Source organism: Cydia pomonella, chromosome 21, assembly GCF_033807575.1.
Source record: "Cydia pomonella isolate Wapato2018A chromosome 21, ilCydPomo1, whole genome shotgun sequence".
Taxonomy (NCBI): domain Eukaryota; kingdom Metazoa; phylum Arthropoda; class Insecta; order Lepidoptera; family Tortricidae; genus Cydia; species Cydia pomonella.
The window spans coordinates 15551796-15570155 of NC_084723.1; positions in this window are offsets into that span (position 1 = coordinate 15551796).

An 18360-nucleotide genomic window follows, 5' to 3' on the forward strand; every position below is an offset into this window, starting at 1 on the left:
AATATCATGAAATGATTGGTTGGCCACATCATGAACTAACCAAACCAAATCTAACCGTACCATGAAGTGATCAATTCTAAGATATATGGCATATCATGAAATGTGATCTGGCCACGACATTCGGACATAGTCATGTGAGTTGCCGTGACATCTGTCGTCTCGACTCTTTACTAAGACTCCGCTGTCCGTCCGTCTGTATGTCTGTCTGTCCGGCTGTATCTCATGAACCGTGATAGACAGTTGAAATTTTCACAGATGGTGTATTTCTGTTGCCGCTATAACAACAAATACTAAAGAACAAAATAAAACAAATATTTAAGGGGGCTCCCATACAACAGACGTGTTTTGATAATGATACGGAACCCTTCGTGCACAAGTCCGGCTCTCACTTGGCCGGTTTTTCTATTCGTTTGGCGTTCGTCGATGTCAAATTGTCATCTTGGGTAAGCCCCCAGGACCGCTCAGGAACTCGACTCTGTCCGCACAGCTCATGATAACAACATGGCGATGGTAAATTGGTGATATCTTGCATCTCTGTCGCTCCCACAGCACAAGACGATGGTGGTACCTTGCGTCTCTGTCGCTCCGGCAGCTCACACCTGCGCATGATTGTTTATTTGTTTACGTTTTATTGTTATTGTTGGAGTATTTTGAATCATGTTGGTGCTGAGAGTTACAACTTAATGTTCTACAGCTTTTATTTGGAGTCGATTTTTAGGAACCTTATCATTCTCATCTACTCAAAGGTTAACTGGAAGAGATTCCACACTACCTATGGATCAAACACACCTTAGAAAAAGGTGACATTTATGGCATTATAATGTACAGTCAGCTGCAGAGAAAAGGTTGCCCAGCAGAGGGACAATAAAGTAGGCTAATCAAAAAAAAACTAGTCACTAAACTTTAATTAAAATCAAAATTTGTAAGTACCTAGAGTCAGACCTAGATCAGTTTACAGCGATTGTGATAGCCCAGCCTGTGCAAGTGTTCAGTAAACGTCATAATTTGATACGAGTTTAAAATAACACTTGCACACTCTCAACAGACATCTCAAGGTAATGAAAATAAATAGAGAGGCCTCCTGCCCACACTGTGGTAAGGAGGAAACTAGCTTCCATCTACTAGCAGAATGTATCATGTACGCGGCACTGCGATATAAATACATTCGGTAGAGATTCACTAATAGAAAACGAACTAAAGGACGTCGAACTTAAAGAAATCCTTCTGTTCTGCAGGAAAACAAGAAGATTTGAGGAGATTGCTATGGGAATGCCGCCGGGACAGTAACCTGCAGCTCCAACTTCAGGGAATTGGGCTGAATGAACGCAACACGCGATCGACAGCCCGCCTGCTTCCGGCCGGGCGTCCTTACACTACATCTACATCTGCACTGTCTGGGCTGTCAAAATCGCTGCCAACTTATCTTGGTCTGACTCTATCTCTAATAGACCCTATGGTTACATAGTCTACTTGGCATTAAGTCCGCCATACGTACAATGATGTATTTTGTGCAATAATCTTAAAATAAATAAAATTGTCAGCGCCATGCGCGTGCGCAGGCACGAGTGTCTCGTTAACGCGCATATAAATTTGTCCGGCTGTCTGTCCGTTCGTGAGCTGGACATACTAAACTGCCAATGCTATTATTTTTCAGGTTGACTAACTAGCTTTGAGTTAGGCCTCACCCACATTTTTCCCGCCTACGGCAAAACCAAAAAGAAGGGTTATGTTATGATTTGTAACGGCTGAGTACCCATTCTACCTTTTTTTATACCACGACAGTGGCAAACAAGCATACGGCCCGCCTGATGGTAAGCAATCACCGTAGCCTTTGATCGTCTAGAGTTTATAGGTACCTAGAGTCGGAAAAAGTGAGTCAATGTCATCACTACTGAAAAATTTCTATGAAATCTGACGTTAATCACGTTTATAATTACACTTCCTCACACACTGAGCTATTACACTACATTATACAATTATATACCGAGCAATTCTAGGTCATACTGAGCAACTTTTACTATGGAACCAACCCCGAAATCGCAAAAAAAATTGTCTGTTTCATACATTTTACTGGTCTGATGTTGAAACTTCCTATGCGAGAGTCAATTTTTTTTCGCGATGACGGGGTTGGTCCCATAGTAAAAGTTGCTCAGTATGATCTAAATATTAAGTAAATGCTTTTCGTTCAGTTCCATACTGTATATTATATAAGGTTCCTGCTTACTTATGCTTATAGCAAAAGAAAAGAGCTTATCAGCCTCTAACGAGATAGAAGGGAAATAACACAGACTTCAATCATTTTTTTATACTACGTCGGTGGCAAACAAGCATACCGCCCGCCTGATGGTAAGCAGTCTCCGTAGCCTATGTACGCCTGCGACTCCAGAGGAGTTACTTGCGCGTTGCCGACCCTAACACTCCGCACCCGCAGCTCCTTACTCACCGGCAGGAACACAACACTATGAGTAGGGTCTAGTGTTATTTGGCTGCTGTTTTCTGTAAGGTGGAGGTACTATTCCAGTTCGGCTCTGCTCTTGATCTGGAATGACATCCGCTGTGCTGTGCCCTACCACACAGAGCGAGATGACATTCACAGTGCCCAGACCTCTCTTAAATAATATTGGTAAAGCCACGCTCAGCTAGTATACAAAACTTCGTGTTAGCACAATGTTATCAAACAACATTTATTATTTAATAAACACTTCTGCGTATCATATTTTCATTGAAATATATTGCGTGATTTTAACTCAATATAATATAAATAAAACTTGTACAAATGCGTTCGCGAAATCTGATCGAGCGTTAAATGAAATGCGCCGGACGGTCGAGGAACACTGCTCTCGGGTTATTTATTTAGACATTAATTGTACAATATAGGAAAGTACAAATAACGGACTAAATGCCAGAAGGCAGACTCTACTAATCAACCAATGGCTAAACAGAAAGATTGTAGATGGCAAATTCTTGTACTTGAGGGCCTCTATAACTTATAAATCGATTCAGTTCAAATTCTCTTATTAAAAAGGAACTATCTACTTGTATTATAAATTATAGAAATGTACCTATTGTAAAAATCGACTTACAGGTCGAGCAAGACCTTACGGAAAAATTAGGAATGATATATTATCAGTCTAACACGGATTATTAGCCTTAATAATATAAGCTCAAGTGTTTCTAATAGGTTACTTTTTATTAGGTTTGCAGTGGACTGCTACGGAAAAATATTGATAGACTAATTGTAATTATTTTTCAATGGCAATTCACTTTGTAGCATATTCAGTTCAACAGTATTACTCCCCCGTGTACTCAACCATTTGGCGATTCAATGCATTGGAATATAAACACAGGCCGAATTATATCGAAATAAATAAATACAAGCCGGCTCGTAAACAAACCGGGACGTTTACTGCGCGCACAACACTTTGCTTTTTTAACTAAATTAATTTTTGCATTATGCCCGAGCAGCCATTTTGGATTGGCGGCGCTTCGCGACTTGTCTCGACTGTGCCAAGGAGTTTTATTTAAACTGGATGTTCCATCTAAATTGTTTTGTGGAGGCGTATAATATTGACCTTGGACGACGTCACATTTTGCGTCTATTTTTGTAGGGTGATTCTTTTGAAGGGCCACGTCGTAGGCCGTGCCATGAGAAAATTCTTATGGAAACTATATATATATATTCAAGGGCACAGACTACAAATACCTTAAAAGGCTAAAGTTAGCTCGATAGAAAAAGAATCACGAATGCATGTCTAATTTTCTTTTATCACTTGAATATAACAGCATAATATTATCAAAAAATCATCTTCGTTACACAGGCTTGAGATCCTCAGCCCACGAATTGGAACACCGTCTGTTCAATCTTCCAAGGTGATGCTCATGAAGAGCTCGGTGTATATATTGAATAAAAGGGGCAAGATTATACAACCCTGGCGGACACCTGCACTGGGGTGGAAACTGTCAGAAACTACTTTGTCAGTTCTAACTGATGCCGTCCCGTTATCATAAAGCCGTCGCAGAATGTATATGAGGTGATTAGGTGCTCCCATATCCAAGAGAGTTTTCTAGAGTTTTCGCCATTTCACTGAGTCAAATGCCTTCGAAAATTCAACAAAACAAATCAAATATGAAAAACATAACAACCCGGTTACATTTCATTAAAGTGTGAAAAGGGTCTTCACGTGTTGGCTTCGGTTCCGCAAACGCTTCTCAAAGGTCCGGAACATTTGCACCATTGATCCGTGATGGGAAAAATATAAAAATAGCATAAAATAGCTAGTGATATAGCCGAGGGATCTGACGAGCAAAATTTTAAACATCTCTCATAAAACTAAAGTATTTAGTTAGTTGTCTTGTAGAATCTACAGTATTCATATCAGTCTTGATGGCATTTTCTTGTTTGGCGACAGCAAGCCGTTGTTCTGAACTACTAATACATGATGGATTATAATAATCTTAATACGAAAGTCAAAGTTATAGATACTTATACATGTCTTTCTAGGTCAATATTTCCTCAGCACGGGATATCCATGGGATGTAATATTGTTGTTTCGCGCTTCGCTGCAGATCATACGATTTGAGCGTTATTTAGTGCCGCTGGAAGGCTTGTTAGGGTGTTTCACATATTTTAAATTCTATTGAGTTTTATTTGTGGTTTAAAGGGCCAAATACTTAGGTATTCAATGAGGCCCTACAGGTAGCATGTGGTTTGGGTCGCCTATTTTAATTATTTAAATCCTAAACCCTACTGGGTTTTAGTTGTTTGAGGGGGGAGGAAGGGGGGGGGGGGGTCGCATAGTGCATAGTCAAATCTTAGTTACTGTTTTTGTCGCATGGGGGCTCGCATGATCTAATTCTAAGCCCAACTCAGGGCCTATCACAAGTCATGACCTTGACTTATTTCTAAACTGAACTGACTTGAACTCTTAAGTTATGTTTTGAATAATCCCTAACCTACTGTTGTTCCATTGGAATTTCAAAATTGCGAAATTTCCACATGCAATTATTTCGGGAACTTCAAATATTTTTATATGGGAAGTAAAACGTTCCATTTCAGTCATTTCTGTCTTGTTCACTTTTGTGAAATTTGTATGAAATTTCCTAGTACGTTCCCAACTTTTTTGTTTTGAACCTTTTCGCACATTGTCCCCTCCTGCCTAAAAATTAGTAAGTACCTATCAACAGACATTTTCTTTGCCTATTTTTAACATTTCCTGGTCACCGCAAAAGACAAAAAATTCAGGCTTTTGTGTGTGTGTTTGTTTTGTGTATGTGTTGTTGTTTTGCTTTTTGTGTTCTATTTTTTGAAATGAATAAAATTGTATAAGTGTATGTGCTTTTACTATTTAGTTATACATAATTAAACACGGTAACTTAAAATCATGCGTGCGTACCGCGTGTGTAATGTGTACACTAATTACTTTAAAAAAACGTTATTTACAGCAAAGTGCAATGAAAAAAACACTCACTGTCTATATAAATATCTTCACAAAATAACCTGTTTTCCTATCTCTTGAATGTAAGAAGATATTACGAGTAAGTTTTACGACAGCATATTTTACGCCAGTTAACCATACATGAAATAAATAATAGTAATATTAAAGCGTGTTATACCCAATTAGTAGTAGCCGGAGATATCCTGTCTGTCTGTATCGCTACGCGGTAAACATTATATTTCCGTAATGGTTGCGCTATAAAATATAAAATGCGAATACTTGGACATTGAGAAATAAGTAGGCTTATAGGGTGCTCACTCCATAGTCTCCATACATCAGGTTCCTCACTTATTAATGATCAGTATAGTATGGGAGGTATGGTAATTGGTAACCCGTATTATTAATAAGTTTTAAAGTATACCGTAAAATGGGGTGAGTAGGGACAAAACTGTCATTCAAACCTCGATAAAACTTTATTTTTACATGTGGCAAACTGATTTTTATACATAATAAAATGTTTCGGTTGTTTGAATTTTTGTATTTTTATTATTTTGTCTAGTTCCATTTCATAACTTTAAAGATAAATACGAAATGGTAGGAGATCTCAACTCACCCCGTAGAGTAGGGGTGAGGGGAGATTTCCTACTAAGGTGAGTTTTGAAAATTGTTGGATCGACACTTTGGGATTATGAACATGATAATAACCGTAGCCCGGGCAAAGTGGAGAAGAGTAGGAGAGCGGACCCTGGCGCTAGGCCGGAAAACGCTAGGCTGAAGAAGAGACCTAACGGTAAAACGGTAAGTAAGTGTAGTAGGTAGGTAGTGTAGGTACGTAACCGAATGGAAATAAATATCTTGGGACTCTTTTTTTCTTCTATTAAGACCGAAACAGCTCATAGTTTTGTGTAAAAATAACACAAAATCAAATGTGTCTAATCTCACAAAACTTATATAAAATAGCTCAATTCGGTTAACTACCCGCCTGAGATAAGTGGTAAGTACTCGTAGACCTACAGATGACTTTGCCTATGCCATTTTCGGGACATCGCGCCACACCACAACACCAGACCTCCGGAGAGGTGGGCTCGGGACAAGTCCGACTCGACCCGAAGTCTACACCAGTAGCAGAAGCAAGCACAACACACACACACACACACACACACACACACACACCAGCACGCCGCACACGCCAGCTAAGCTACCGGTCGCCTTCACCGCGGCCGCGAAACCTGGCCCCGCTCAAACGGTATCACCAGGCTAGGGGTCGTGGGATTGGGTAACGATCGGTAGCGAAGAGCTGGCCTTCACCAGCAGCACACACGTCCACACAATGACGTGGAATGATCTCCCCACATCGGTGGGAGCGACCCCTTCGCCGTCGTATAGCCGTCGGCGTCGCAGTGTAACGGCGGACACGGCCTCTCATACCCCCCGTTAGGGGGGTATCGAACGACATCCAGCCTCCGACTCGCACTTGACCATTCACTTTATTAGCTTAAAAATAATAATGTAACCTTTCGGTGAAATTGTAGCATACGCAGAAATAAACTATTCCCGCGCGAACCGCACGCGATACGATCTAGCCGGGATTTACGGCGACACCGACACACGGACTTTATTGTTATTAGATATGTGCCGTGACATATGGCTTTGGCTAATAAGCGAATGTCGAATAGATATTTTAAATGAAATTTAAAAGTACCTAAAGAATGACCGGTGCCATCAAATAAATAAATAAATATAAATGCCTTTAATAGGATTTGAACCCGGGACCATCGGCTTCATTGGCAGGGTCACTAGGTCACTACCCAAACCCACAAAAATCGTCGTCAAAAATCTATTCGGATTCAAATTTAAAATTTATTCGGAAAAATTTATAATTATAAATCTATGTTTATAAGTATGATATATTACGGATTTACGTCGTTGGCAAACAAGCATACGGCCCGCCTGATGGTAAGCAGTCTCCGTGGCCTATGTAAGTTCGCCTGCAACTCCAGAGGAGTTACATGCGCGTTGCCGACCCCAACCAAACTTGGACGTAGTTTAAGGGCGTTGACAAAATGTCAATTTACTACTTGAGATATAAAAACACAGCCTACTTTTAGTAGCGATCTTAGGCACGTACCTAGTTTATAAAAGTTAGCAGGTTTATAAAAGTTAGGTAACCTAATACTTCTTTAGTACACTGAAAAAAAATAGATAGCCGAACTGGTTTTGTAACTTTACTAAATAACTAAACTACGGTTAAAAGAAAATAAACTTTGCATAAATTTACAAACTTATTTTGTAGTGTATACCCACCCAGTACCTGAACACTGATAGCCAAATCGGTTTTGTAACATATAACACATAGTTCGCAAGTCCCAATTTTTGTGTAAACAGTAACCAAAATTTTGTTACAGTTATGCAAACATTTCTTTCAGTGTAATATCCGAATAGTAATCATCCTCAATAATTTATCTTAAAGTATTACCAAAAGTCCAACTAATTCCCTAGCTACTAAATAAGCTCACTTACACTAAATATAAATAAAAACCCTCTTAAACTCAACAAAAACTAACCCCAAATGCGCCACTGCCCAACGCCATCATACCGTTCCACTCCACCCGAAACCCTGAAACTATAGTCGTCTCCCTCTAACGCACGGCTAGCGTGTGCAGCCGTCTCGCTCTCGCAGGCAATTTGCTAGCATGTTGTTAAGTTGCAATCAATTGCCATGCGCAAACAGACGCGTATGATATATCCAATTAAGTTGATGTGATGGGGAAGAGCGGAGCTGAGATTTTAAGTTTGATTTTTTCGAACTTTTAAAGCTCTGTTGCTTTGGAATTGCTACAATGTGATATTTTAATTGGTTTGAGTTTTTAGGCATTTATAGCCCTTAGTTGTCTAAAAAATAAAACATTTTCATTTTTCAATGATAATATTCACCAGTGTTATCGAATAAATATTGTGAACATCCATGTTAATTACAGTCACTGAAATTCCGTGCCTTGTTATGCCATAATATGTTTATGACTCCGCTGGAGTTACTTGTCTTCACAGTTTGCGGTATCCGCTTGCCATCTGGCGAGCCGTACCTACAGGGCCGGATTTGGAGGAGGGCAACCGGGGCTACTGCCCCGGGCCTCCATAAAAGAGGGGCCCTTACAATAGAGAATACGGAAAATTTACCATTTTATTTGGAAAAAATTTGGGGTCAGGGGGCCTCCACTCCTTTATTGCCCGAGGCCTCCAGACCTCTAAATCCGGCATTGCGTACCTACTAACGTACTAACGTTGTTGGACGCTGTCTTACGAAACATCGTCCTGGGTGCAGGCACGCGGGTGCCGTAGTAGGTATAAGTCATCGCACGCGTCCGCGCCAGTTAGCATATTGCTCAGAATACTATTTTTTGTTAACCCGCTCCGTCTAACCGCGCCAGCTAGCGGTCGCCCTTATGCCCCTTAGTACTCAGTGTAGACGAAGAATCGCTTATTTACCATTATGTATCTTAGTAAAAACAGTGGGTATTTTATAAGATGTATTTTGATAAAAAATTCCAATAAGCTATAATTTACAAGCTTTTATTTACTTTCACCTGACCGTTGTCTGTTTGTAATCAAATCTTGCAAGTTAAATTTGATCCACTTCCCGGTTTCCGATTGAGCTGAAAATTTGCATACATATGTAAGTTGGGTGACAATGCAATATTATGGTGCCGTCGAGCTGATCTGATGATGGAGACAAGAGGTGGACATAGAAACTCTGTGATAAAACAACGCAACCTAATTGTGTTTGGAGTTTTTAGAATTTGCTCGAAGAGTATTAGTTGCCTGTGGAAAGAAAAGTACAGTCATTACCTGATGATATTCAACGCCACATTACTAAAAATCAGTTACCACCTTCTCCGCGGCGCGGGCAGGCAACGTGAAGAAATTTGCCGTGTATTAAATCTCTGAACAAACAAGTTGTTCGCGCTTACTCACACAGACGCGCGGACGAGCCTGTTAAGGGGAAGTTCTTGTATAATATCAATAATAAGTACTTTATTTATTAAAACTTTATTGCACAAACACATCTACCAGTCAACCATCGAATTAAACAGATACCTAAAAGGAAAAATGGTGCAAGGAGAAAAGTAATAAAATGTTTATTAGATTAGTTTGAAGTATTGATAAAACTAAAAACCTGGTAAACAAATCATTTATTAGAAATAATTTGATTATTACATATATTATTAGTTTGAATTATTATGTTACTTATAATTTTTTTATGAATTATTTAGATTTGTATTTTTTAAGTAGTCACACTACTACGAGAATACAAAATTATAAAATGAAATGTCATATACTAAAGAAAAAAGACCAAGCCCATCACTGACCTTACGCGCTGAGCTCACGCGGCTAACGTCCTGACCACTAAACCACCCGGTCACAACCACCACCACCACTGGGAGTACTGGGACCACACAAAATTTCACGAGAATCGGTTGAGGCTGAATTATCGTCTGTCACTATGCCTGTCACGTTCTAAGAAGTTTGTGTGAAAGTGACCCACGACGGCCACGACACGACAGACGATAAAAACGCGACCACGCTGCCGCACTCTGGTAGAGGAGAACAGCCCGACACCCGGACTGACACACGAAATTACATACGTAACACACAGATAACGTAACGTAACGTTTTTACGCTTGTAAATTTCGCTATGTGATCTGTCAAATTTTCAGCAAAGAAAACGTTACGTACCTAGTGTTTTCAGGGTTTATTTTCTGTTTTCTAAAATCGAGCACAATGTCGGAGTATACAAGCGCAGCCACGATAACTAATTTCTGACCAAGCTCAAACCGAATGCGTGTCTTCTCCTTAACTCTCTCGCCCCCAGGCCCTCATGTTGGGCCCTATTAGCGGCATTAAACACGTTATTTACTATCTTATAGCATTTTTAAATCGCCTGCCAGTGTGTTTAGGCGGCCCGTAATCACCCGCCGTGGAAATGGTCAACATATAAACTTAATATCAACGATAAAACGGGTTAAACAGACGATTTACCAAGATAGTTTTTATTTTTCTTGTCCGGTAGATATCCAAGTAAGTATAAATACATATTATAGGACATTATTACACACATTGACTAAACCTCACAGTAAGCTCAAGAAGGCTTGTGTTGTGGGTACTCAGACAACGATATATATAATGTATAAATATTTAAATACCTACATAGAAAACACGCAAGACTCAGGAACAAATATCCGTGCTCATCACACAAATAAATGGTTCAAATCCCGGTAAGGATACCAGGACCCGGGACCATAGGCTTCATAGGCAGGGTCACTACCAACTAGGCCAGAATCCAGAACAGTCGTCAAAGTATATGGTGCTTCTCCGACTAGGTAGTTAGTTACACATAATACATATAATAGTATATTTCGATGCTAGTGCGGAAAGTATGTCATTACTTCTTAACTTAATTATTTTCTGTTTTCTAAAATCGAGCACAATGTCGGAGTATACAAGCGCAGCCACGATAACTAATTTCTGACCAAGCTCAAACCGAATGCGTGTCTTCTCCTTAACTCTCTCGCCCCCAGGCCCTCATGTTGGGCCCTATTAGCGGCATTAAACACGTTATTTACTATCTTATAGCATTTTTAAATCGCCTGCCAGTGTGTTTAGGCGGCCCGTAATCACCCGCCGTGGAAATGGTCAACATATAAACTTAATATCAACGATAAAACGGGTTAAACAGACGATTTACCAAGATAGTTTTTATTTTTCTTGTCCGGTAGATATCCAAGTAAGTATAAATACATATTATAGGACATTATTACACACATTGACTAAACCTCACAGTAAGCTCAAGAAGGCTTGTGTTGTGGGTACTCAGACAACGATATATATAATGTATAAATATTTAAATACCTACATAGAAAACACGCAAGACTCAGGAACAAATATCCGTGCTCATCACACAAATAAATGGTTCAAATCCCGGTAAGGATACCAGGACCCGGGACCATAGGCTTCATAGGCAGGGTCACTACCAACTAGGCCAGAATCCAGAACAGTCGTCAAAGTATATGGTGCTTCTCCGACTAGGTAGTTAGTTACACATAATACATATAATAGTATATTTCGATGCTAGTGCGGAAAGTATGTCATTACTTCACGAGTACCGAGATATCTTGCCACGAGCCGTTGGCGAGTGACAAGACTCGGGACGAGTGAAGAATGACATTTCCGCACGTGTATCGAACGACGTTTTTTAATACAGTTGCGAAAAAATTAGAAAAACAACAAGTACTTTTTTATGCATTTTCTATAAGACAAAAACAATTGTAAATATAAAATATTATACTATTATTACCTAAGTATCGCTATTTACGATTATTTGTGTATCGTATATTCAAATTGTATGAAAACAATATCGAATGTTGCCTTTGGAAACTTAAAATATTCTTGCAGTAAGAAAAACGCCTCTGCTTTGACAGGCGTTTCGGCAGCTATTCCGTTCCATTCAGACAACTTATTAACAACGGTTTTTCAATATTCAAAAATAAACGTGTTATAATGATGAAGAGGTAAGTAATAAAATATGAAATATGCTGATATTTATTATTTTTACATTAACAGTAGGTTTTTATGTTGATTACGACTTTTAAAGGAAACTAACGTTAACACTCATCAATAAGTAGTCATGAATTGGAACAAGTGGAAAAGTAAAAAGCACTAGTTTGCGAAATCCAACTTTCCGCACGCTACACAGCTACGTAAAGTAGCACTTTTTGAGCAACTGTATAAAAAAGTTTGTTTTTTTAATTTGTTACTATAAAATAAAGTCCTTTAGCTAGAACAAACATCGCTAAATATTGTATTTTCTTTGTCGACAAGACTCCAGAAATCCTTTCCTATTTAATTTATTTAGGCTTTCATTCTTTAGTGTTGAGGTAGATATATAAATTAATATTATATGAAAAAAATATACAACTACTCATTCTTTCCGTTAAGCCCGTGGTTGACTGGATTTTTTAATTACAAAAATATGTTATCGTTGTGGTTGTGACAAGTCAACTGGTCCTGTCACTTTGTTTCGCCTTTAGGTCCATTTTTTTTAGTTTCTACAATTTGTGCAGAACCAATAGCTATTAGATATTGTGTTTGCGACAGATCAGAGTTATAAATTGATAAATAAGATTTTACTTTTTTGACGTTCACATTAACTAATTTTAAAACTCATTTAAGCATCTTAATAATTAGCGATTAGTCAAAATTAGTTTTAAAGAATCCGTTAAAATTTATAAAAAAGGGTCCTACGGTTCTTCAGATCAATGCCAGCGCAAAAAAAAATGGTAAAAAAATCTTCTAATCCCTTAATTTTATTAGCTTATTTTGCGGTAGGCTTTACCAAAAATCGTTTTAAGAATTTAGGTACAGTTACCTACTTATTAGTTTTAATATTTTTTGGTTAAAAAAGACCGATCACTAAATGGATATGGATTTGTCAATTTAAGCTGATTGTTGTCTTAAACACCGTTAAAAGAAGGAAGATTTATTTATAGTATAAGTATTGAAGTAGTTTATAATCTTGTTTTTCTTTACGCATTTTGCAGATTAGCCTTTTCCACGATGGCTTTGGCTTTAAAAGAGGATTAAACGGAGTCTTTTGAGTTTATGAAGCCGTCAAAAGTATTCCTCATATACCTGCTAGGTACCTATAATATTATCAAAATATTCCTCATATACCTACTAGGTATAATATTATCAAAAGTACTCCTCATATACCTGCTAGGTACCTATAATATTATCAAAATATTCCTCATATACCTACTAGGTATAATATTATCAAAAGTATTCCTCATATACCTGCTAGGTACCTATAATATTATCAAAATATTCCTCATATACCTACTAGGTATAATATTATCAAAAGTACTCCTCATATACCTGCTAGGTACCTATAATATTATCAAAATATTCCTCATATACCTACTAGGTATAATATTATCAAAAGTATTCCTCATATACCTGCTAGGTACCTATAATATTATCAAAATATTCCTCATATACCTACTAGGTATAATATTATCAAAAGTATTCCTCATATACCTGCTAACTACCAGTGCTACCTATTGATGAGCCGCCAAATAGTTTCCAAAATAGGGAATATTACGCGAAACTCTGCGTAGGGGCACCACCACTACCACAATCCATGACAATCTGAGGGTCTACCGCGAAACAAGAAAATTGAAATTTCGTTATCTCACCTCTCTATCACTCTTGCTTATTCGAGCGATAAAAAGGCAGATAGCTAAATTTCAATTTTCGCCTTGATGCATCAATGTCATATTTTATATCTGTAAAAATTTGGATAGACCAAGACTGCATTTAAAATAAATTAGTATGTACCTATTTGTTGTTATAGCGGCAACAGGAATACATCTGTGAAAATTTCCACTGTCTAACTATCACGGTTCATGAGTTACAGACAGAGTTGGTGACAGACAGACAGACAGACGCACAGACACAGGAGTCTTAGTAATATGGTCTCGTTTTGGGTACGGAACCCTAAAAACAAAATTTAATGAGGGGAAGAGGGCGTGAACTGCAATAACGGCTAAAACCAGATAGCTCTCTATTTCATATTCCAACTATCGCTCAAATCTAGCAGTTGTAGACTATTCTGTAGCTATTAAAAGTGTTCAGTATATTAGGACCCAGCATGTAGGGGCCTCAAGTAGGTAAAAAAGTAGTTTCATTAAACATCTCCCTATTACCCCCAAAAAACTATAACTTAATCATCGCGTGACTGCCGCCAATTTGGATCAACTTACCGAGCACCACTCCAGCGCTTAATACTAATCGCTTCCTACTCGCCGCTTAAAATGTCATTACGGTTCAAATAATATTAGGCTAATTTATAAGCCTTGTTAGAGGGAAAGGGACGGCTGTACTATACTATTCACACAAAAAAGCCTATGGTTATAGAAAAAAATGACCTTTTAAGTCCTTTTAAAAGTGGTGACGATAATTTAGGATAAGCGGAGCGTTTAGATGATATTTGGAATAAATGCTTGTTTGAGATGATTTTGGTAATTGGGGAATTTATTACGAAAGTACTTGAGCAGCTGAAGTTAGTTTCTTGGTTAAACTGGTAAATTAGTATAAGTTTGAGAGCTTTTTGTAAGTAACTAGATAGTTAAAGTAGAATAGCTGTTATAAACGAACACATCTATTCCCGATGAAAGCGCATATGTTTGGACTTATATACCTACAACCTAAAAAAATACTAACACATTTGACGGCACAAGACTTTTTTTTTTAGAATAGAATAGAATATTCTTTATTTCAGTATAAGTATACAGTTATAATACAACACATACAGAGAAAGAAAGAAGTTTTGTTGAATGTTTGTTTTTTAGTATACAGGCTGTTTATTTAGTCACCGGCAATAATTTACGGGCTGAATACAATATAGGTCATACTGAGCAACTTTTACTATGGGACCAAACCCGAAATCTCGAAAAATATGTTTACTTTCCCATAAAAAATATCAAGGTCAGCCAGCCAAAATGTATGAAACAGCCAATTTTTTTCGTGATTTTGAGGTTGGTCCCATAATAAAAGTTGCTCAGTTTGACCTAAACATTCACCCCGTAAATTATTGCAGGTGACTAAATAAACAACGGTATATGTACCCACATATAATATACATAATTTGCCATCGAACGTCCAAAAAGATAATTTTCTGTAGTAGCTACAAATAAAAGCGTTCATCCCGATTGCACGCTTTTTTTAAACATAGATTTTCGTTTTCAAACAAAACTTCATTCAATAATAAATATCAGGCGACGCGACGTACGTCTCATTTCGGAATTAATGGTCTCAAAGTTTCAATGAATCTTCACATATTCAAAACACTTCCTACCATTTTATGAAGACGAATAAATAAAATAAAGACTTACCATCTATAGATAGTACGTATAAGTAATACGAGTAAGTACATATAAAGATATTTTTCCCTCAATTCGATTCTACTTTTTGAGTTATTTTTCACTAGACTGTACAAAGAACGCATAGATCTTAAATTATAGAATTATATATATATAAATTTATTTTTCAAAATTGTGCACCCTTTGATCTACCTTTATATATGGTCCTAGAGTTCAGAAACTCGGATTTGACATTTATACAAATTTTAACACCTTTTTGCATTGACTTAAGCATATGAGATATGCATCAGCACATCTATCTTCGAGAATTATTTCCATCTAGAACAATAAGTTTTTTCTCAAAAATGTCATTATTGATACAAGCTTTTATCGCTGACTGCTCTTTTCTTTCAACAGGCAACTAGAGAATTAAGTTGCGGTGTTTTATACCATAGTACTGCATTGGCACCCAACTTACATACTTAGATATATGAAGTTTCGGCTTAGTGGAATAAGGAAAATGGTTCTAATTTAGCTTGCAAGACTTGCCCGGAACATTGCAAGTTAAATAAAAGCTTATAATAAAAACAAACGCAACTTTATATGACAGTCTTTAATATAAACTCGTCTGATATGATCAAGCATATTCATATTCATGGGCTGCATCTCCATAATTTGGCCCTAACTAGATGTTTTAAAAGATCAATGTTGCCTCATTAACTCCCGCTATAATTGTGTGTTGGCAGCGCATGATTATATCCTACCAATTTTTTTAATGACCGCCATTTTGAATTTCCACACACGAATTTCATTTTGAGCGGTAATTTTGGGTGATTGTGGGCAATTATTGGGGTTTATTGGTTTAAGTAAGGCTGCGAAACTATATTAACAAAGAGTTGATGTTGTAGAATTTGTGGAAGAGGTGTAAACTCTAATTCAAAATCGTGCCCCCGAGTTTGATAGCAGAACTAGATGGAGCAACGGTGACTCGGTGATATTTGTAAAGCTCTGGTTTCCTAGGTAGCGGTGCCGTCATATAGCGGTTGAGTGACGTCACTAGAACGTCGTCTATGTAAACAAAATGGCGCGGTTTCCTAGAGGGCGGTGATTGAAGGAACATCCTTTTTGCGTCCGTAATATTACGGACGCTATGTGACAGCACCGCTATCTTAGGAAACCAGAGCATTACATGAATGTTTTTAGTACTTATTATTCTTTAAAAATTGGCTTCCATGAAATATATAGTGATCCCAGGCGCGCCAGCCTTCGCTGACGCCGAGCTCACGGAGATCTGCCTCCACTCTATCCAGTTGGTCGACCTAAGTAAGCCCTCTTGACTGCCCGATCGTCACCCATCCGTTCGAGATGGCCAAGCCAGCGAAAACGATGTGCTTTGGTCTCGCCTATTATATTCGGCTCGGCTATTAGTTCTTCTATATCCTTTCGAATCGTCCAACTGCCATCGTCTCTTTTGACTAAATAATGGCCAAAACTATATATGTTTAGTAGTAACTGAATCGTGAAATGCTTTGACAGTCAAACTTGATGGCGCTACGAAGCCATGTGTTTTGTAGTAACTGAATTGTCAAACGTCAACTTTTGACAATCAGAATTACTGTATGGCGCCTACAGCGAGCTCCAGCTGTCAAATTTTAGACACAATTTTTTCTTAAACTTTACATCTCTAGTACTATTAATAACTCTTTGCTTATTAAGTCTTCTTGTACAGTATTGGCAGTGTTGTCAATAAGGAGGGAAAGTTATCATGTTGTTTATTGAGGTTGTTGATGAAACAAGAGAACATAACATTTTATTGGTTATTTGAGGTCATGAAGGACATCATATCCGTATGAAATAGGTACTCGTCATAGGTTCAGGTTAATAATTTTGTATTTTTTTAAATTATGTGTAAGCTAATAAATAATAATGAATAATGATTAACCTAAAGCTTATTAACGGCATATTGACCCAGGACGATTCATTAGACCTATTTTAGACTCCTGCACCAAGATTCTTAGCCACAGCCGGGCGCTGCCTCGAGGCTATAGTCGCCCCGAGCACCATTAGCACTAATTAGATAATATGTAGGTACTTATATTTAAATTATGACTAACTGTTTTTTGGTAGTAATTTATTGTAATTTATTATGGCTATGTTATAATTCAATTCTTATATTCCTATGTGTCATGTCTGGTGTATACTGTAAGTGACATTATAAAAAAAATAAAAAAAAAAAAAAAAAAAAAAAAAATTATAATATTTTGTAAATCTTAGATATAAATTAATTAGTATTAGGTGTATAAGATTATAATGCATGGTTTATTGTTCTAAACTTTTTTTATACTATACTTACTTATAGTACCTAGTTAATAAGGAAAGTTTGCATGCTTCATTAAGTAAAATGTACGCACCCACTTAAAATTACCTACAGTCTAACTATGTTTACCACTACATTTTGCAAATAAAATATAACTTTATCTTTAAAATAATGTTTTAACATGATATAAATTTTAATTTCTGTCGATGGTTGTGTATAATTAATATGATTATTATATGTAATATTATTTGCATGCCAGTATTGTTGGAGGGATATAAGCGCACCTCTACTTCTTTATATCTTTGACTAAATAAGAATTCATTTATTCATTCATAAGGCACCGAGACAATAAAGGATCTAAATTAAACGTATTTTGATATTTCATATTAAAAACTACCTCTTAAGACAAGCAAAGTTTGGGAATCCTTCACGGTTACCAGGTTGCTGATTATTTAGTCTTAATAATTAAACATGTTTAAAATGATTAATTTATTATTTCTAATTAGTTTTAATATTTTCATTACAGTATTTCAGAATATGTTGTCTCAGTTTACTATTTTAACCTAATCTAACCACGCTGACACATCAACATCATCATAATCATCATAGCTTTAGCTACATACACTCATTGGAAATTTTATCACTAGTTATGTAGTTATATACCTAAGCATGTTAATATTTATAGGCATTTAGG